This window comes from Arachis ipaensis, chromosome B8, assembly GCF_059453495.1.
Source record: "Arachis ipaensis isolate K30076 ecotype BB chromosome B8, ASM5945349v1, whole genome shotgun sequence".
Classification (NCBI taxonomy): domain Eukaryota; kingdom Viridiplantae; phylum Streptophyta; class Magnoliopsida; order Fabales; family Fabaceae; genus Arachis; species Arachis ipaensis.
This window is the reverse complement of record NC_142443.1, coordinates 89,606,738-89,612,243: the sequence shown is the minus strand read 5'-3', so window position 1 is coordinate 89,612,243 and position 5,506 is coordinate 89,606,738. Positions and strand designations below refer to the sequence as shown.

At 41.4% G+C, this 5,506-nt stretch overlaps 1 non-coding gene across 1 annotated transcript; it reads right to left on the bottom strand.

Annotated features, from left to right (window-relative positions):
- Positions 1-516: 516 nt before the first annotated feature.
- On the bottom strand, positions 517-624 carry LOC148548778 (small nucleolar RNA R71). The gene has a single exon (XR_015897174.1). It is a non-coding gene; the product is annotated as a small nucleolar RNA R71 (small nucleolar RNA).
- Positions 625-5,506: the final 4,882 nt, after the last annotated feature.

Below are 5,506 nucleotides of genomic sequence, written 5' to 3'. Positions count from 1 at the left end.
ATACTTGTTCAAGCTGATCCTGAACCTGAAAGGACCTTAAAGAGAAAGCTAAGAGAAGCTAAAGCACAATTCTCTTTAGAGGGCCCAACAGAGCTCTTTAAGGAAGAAGAAACCATGGCAGCCGAAAACAACAATGGCAACAATGCAAGGAAGGTTCTTGGTGACTTTACTGCACCTACTCCCGACTTCTATAGGAGAAGCATCTCGATCCCTGCCATTGGAGCAAACAACTTTGAGCTTAAGCCTCAATTAATTTCTCTAATGCAACAGAATTACAAGTTTCATGGACTTCCATTGGAAGATCCTCATAAGTTCCTAGCTGAATTCTTGCAAATCTGTGATACTGTCAAGACCAATGGGGTTGACCCCGAAGTCTACAGACTTATGCTCTTTCCTTTTGCTGTAAGAGATAGAGCTAGGACATGGTTGGATTCACAACCTAAAGAAAGCCTGAACTCTTGGGAAAATCTAGTCAATGCCTTATTGGCAAAGTTCTTTCCACCTCAAAAATTGAGCAAGCTAAGAGTGGAAGTCCAAACCTTCAGACAGAAGGAAGGAGAATCCCTCTATGAAGCATGGGAAAGATACAAGCAATTGATCAGAAGATGTCCTTCTAACATGCTTTCTGAATGGAACATCATAGGAATTTTCTATGATGGTCTGTCTGAACTATCCAAGATGTCATTGGATAGCTCTATTGGAAGATCTCTTCATCTGAAGAAGATGCCTGCAGAAGCTCAGGAACTCATTGAAATGGTTGCAAATAACCAATTCATGTACATTTCTGAAAGGAATCATGTGAATAATGGGATAGCTCAGAAGAAAGGAGTTCTTGAGATTGATACTCTGAATGCCATATTGGCTCAGAATAAAATATTGACCCAACAAGTCAATATGATTTCTCAGAGTCTGTCTGGAATGCAAGCAGCAACAGGCAGTACTAAGGAAGCTTCCTCTGAAGAAGAAGCTTATGATCTTGAGAACTCAGCAATGGAAGAGGTGAATTACATGGGAGAACCCTATGGAAACACCTATAATCCTTCATGGAGAAATCATCCAAATCTCTCATGGAAGGATCAACAGAGACCTCAATAAGGTTTCAATAACAATAATGGTGGAAGAAACAGGTTTAGCAATAGCAAGCCTTTTCCATGACCTTCTCAGCAATAGACAGAGAATTCTAAGCAAAGCCACTCTGACTTAGCAACCATTGTCTCTGATCTAATCAAAACCACTCAAAGTTTCATGACTAAAACAAGGTCTTCCATTAGAAATTTGGAGGTACAAGTGGGTCAGCTGAGTAAGAAAATTACTGAACTCCCTCCTAGTACTCTCCCAAGCAATACAGAAGAGAATCCAAAGAGAGAGTGCAAGGCCATAAACACGTCTCACATGGCCGAACCTGGAGAGGAGGAAGAGGCAGTGATCTCCACTGAGGAAGACCTCAATGGACGTCCACTGACCTATATGGAGTTCCCTAATAAGGAACCATGGGAATCTGAGGCTCAGACTGAGACCATAGAGATTCCATTAAATTTACTTCTGCCATTCATGAGCTCTAATGAGTATTCTTCCTCTGAAGAGGATGAAGATGTTACTGAAGAGCAAGTTGCTAAGTATCTTGGAGCAATCATGAAGCTAAATGCCAAGTTATTTGGTAATGAGACTTGGGAAGATGAACCCACATTGCTCATCAAAGAACTGGATGACTTGACTAGGCAGAGATTACCTCTGAAGAGACAAGACCCTAGAAAGTTCTCAATACCTTGTACATAGGCACCATGACCTTTGAGAAGGCTCTGTGTGACCTAGGGTCAAGTATAAACCTTATGCCTCTCTCTGTAATGGAGAAGCTAGGGATCATTGAGGTACAAGCTGCAAGAATCTCATTGGAGATGGCAGACAATTCAAAGAAACAGGCTTATGGACTTGTAGAGGATGTCTTGGTAAAAGTTGAAGGCCACTACATCCCTGCTGACTTCATAATCCTAGAGACTGGGAAGTGTATGGATGAATCCATCATCCTTGGCAGACCCTTCCTAGCCACAGCAAAAGCTGTGATTGATGTTGACAGAGGAGAATTAATCATTCAACTGAATGAAGACTCCCTTGTGTTTAAGGCTCAAGGATATCCCTCTGTCACCATGGAGAGGAAGCATGAAGAGCTTCTCTCAATACAGAGTTAAACAGAGCCCCCACAGTCAAACTCTAAGTTTGGTGTTGGGAGGCCACAACCAAACTTTAAGTTTGGTGTTGAATACCCACATTCAAACTCTAAGTTTGGTGTTGGGAGGTTCCAACATTGCTCTAAACATCTGTGAGGCTCCATGAGAGCCCACTGTCAAGTTATTGACATTAAAGAAGCGCTTGTTGGAAGGCAACCCAATCTTTAATTATCTATGTTAAATTTCTATTTTCTTTTGTCATTTTATGTTTTCTGTAGGTTGATGATCATGTGAAGTCACAAAAACAATTGAAAAAGCAAAAATAGAAGAAAAAACAGAATGATAAATAGAACACCCTGGACGAAAACTTACTAGTGTTTAAACGCCAGTAAGGGTAGCAGAATGGGCGTTAAACGCCCAGTCTGGCACCATTCTGGGCGTTTAATGCCAGAAATGGGCACCAGACTGGTGTTTAACGCCAGGAATGGGCAAGAAGCTGGCATTAAATGCCAGAAATGGGCAGCAGCCTGGCGTTTAACGCCAGGATTGGCAGCAAGGGGCATTTTACACGCCACATGGTGCAGGGATGAGAAATCCTTGACACCTCAGGATCTGTGGACCCCACAGGATCCCCACCTACCCCACATCTCTCTCTTTTCTTCACCCATTCACCAATCACCTCAATACCTCTTCCCCAAAAACCCCTCACCTATCAAATCCCACCATTCTCTTCACCACTCACATCCATCCTTCATAAAACCCCACCTACCTCACCATTTAAATTCAAACCACTTTCCCTCCCAAACCCACCCTATATGGCCGAACCCAAAACCCCCTCTCCACTCCTATATAAACCCATCTTCACTCTTTCATTTTCACACAACATACACACCACCTATCCCTCTTGGCCGAAACACATAGCCCTCTCCATCTCCTCTAGTTCTTCTTCTTCTACTCTCTTCTTTCTTCTTTTGCTCGAGGAGGAGAAACCTTCTACATTTGGTGTGGTAAAATCTAAAGCTTTTTGTTTTTCCATAACCATTTATGGCACCAAAGGCCGTAGAAACCTCTAGAAAGAGAAAAGGGAAGGCAAAAGCTTCCACCTCCGAGTCATGGGAGATGGAGAGATTCCTCTCAAGGGTGCATCAAGACCACTTCTATGAAGTTGTGGCCAAGAAGAAGGTGACCCCCGAGGTCCCTTTTAAGCTCAAAAAGGGCGAATATCCGGAGATCCGACATGAGATTCGAAGAAGAGGTTGGGAAGTTCTCACCAACCCCATTCAACAAATCAGAATCTTAATGGTTCAAGAGTTCTATGCCAATGCATGGATCACCAAGAACCATGATCAAAGTGTGAACCCGGACCCTAAGAATTGGCTTACAATGGTCCGAGGGAAATACTTAGACTTTAGTCCGGAAAATGTAAGGTTGGCATTCAATTTGCCTATGATGCAAGGAGATGAACACCCATACACTAGAAGGGTCAACTTTGATCAAAGGTTGGACCAAGTCCTCATGGACATCTGTGAAGAGGGCGCTCAATGGAAGAGTGATTCAAGAGGGAAGCCGGTTCAACTAAAAAGGCATGACCTCAAGCCCGTGGCTAGGGGATGGTTGGGGTTCATCCAACGCTCAATCATTCCCACCAGTAACCGATCTGAAGTTACTATAGACTGGGCTATCATGATTCATAGCATCATGATTAGAGAGGAAGTAGAAGTTCATGAGGTTATATCCCAAGAACTCTACAAGGTGGCGGACAAGTCCTCTACTATGGCAAGGCTAGCTTTTCTTTACCTCATTTGTCACCTCTGCAATTCAGCTGGAATTGACATAGAGGAAGACATCCTAATTGATGAGGACAAGCCCATCACTAAGAAAAGGATGGAGCAAACAAGAGATCCCACTCATGGACAAGAGCATGAGGAAACTCCTCATCATGAAATCCCTGAGATGCCTCAAGGGATGCAATTTCCTCCACAAAACTATTGGGAGCAAATCAACACCTCTCTAGGAGAATTAAGTTCCAACATGGGACAACTAAGAGTGGAGCACCAAGAGCATTCCATCCTCCTCCATGAAATTAGAGAAGATCAAAGAACCATGAGAGAGGAGCAACAAAGGCAAGGAAGAGACATTGAGGAGCTCAAGCACTCCATAAGATCTTCAAGAGGAAGAACAAGCCGCCATCACTAAGGTGGACCCGTTCTTTAATTTTCTTGTTCTTTATTTTCCTATTTTTCGAATTTTTATGCTTATGTTTATTTATGTTTGTGTCTTTATTACATTATCATTAGTGTCTAAGTGTCTATGCCTTAAAGCTATGAAAATGAATCCATCACCTTTCTTAAATGAAAAAAATGTTATTAATTGAAAAAGAAAAAGAAGTGCATGAATTTCGATTTTTAAAACAGTTTAATTATTCTGATGTGGTGGCAATACTATTGTTTTTCTGAATGAATGCTTGAACAGTGCATATTTTTGAATTTGATTGTTTATGAATGTTAAAATTGTTGGCTCTTGAAAGAATGATGGAAAAGGAGAAATGTTATTTGATAATCTGAAAAATCATAAAATTGATTCTTGAAGCAAGAAAAAGTAGTGAAAAGCTTGCAGAAAAAAAAAAGGATATATGCGAAAAAAAAAAGAAAGAAAAAGAAAAGCAAGCAGAAAAAGCCAATACCCCTTTAAACCAAAAGGCAAGGGTGATAAAAAGGATCCAAGGCTTTGAGCATCAGTGGATAGGAGGGCCCACAGGAATAAAATCCTGGCCTAAGCGGCTAAACCAAGCTGTCCCTAACCATGTGCTTGTGGCGTGAAGGTGTCAAGTGAAAACTTGAGACTGAGCGGTTAAAGTCGAGGTCCAAAGCAAAAAGAAGAGTGTGCTTAAGAACCCTGGACACCTCTAATTGGGGACTCTAGCAAAGCTGAGTCACAATCTGAAAAGGTTCACCTAGTTATGTGTCTGTGGCATTTATGTATCCAGTGGTAATACTGGAAAACAAAGTGCTTAGGGCCACGGCCAAGACTCATAAAGTAGCTGTGTTCAAGAATCAACATACTTAACTAGGAGAATCAATAACACTATCTGGATTCTGAGTTCCTATAGATGCCAATCATTCTGAACTTCAAGGAATAAAGTGAGATGCCAAAACTGTTCAAAAGCAAAAAGCTAAAAGCCCCGCTCATCTAATTAATACTGATCTTCATAGATGTTTTTAGAATTCATTGTATATTCTCTTCCTTTTATCCTATTTGATTTTCAGTTGCTTGGGGACAAGAAACAATTTAAGTTTGGTGTTGTGATGAGCGGATAATTTATACGCCTTTTGGCATTGTTT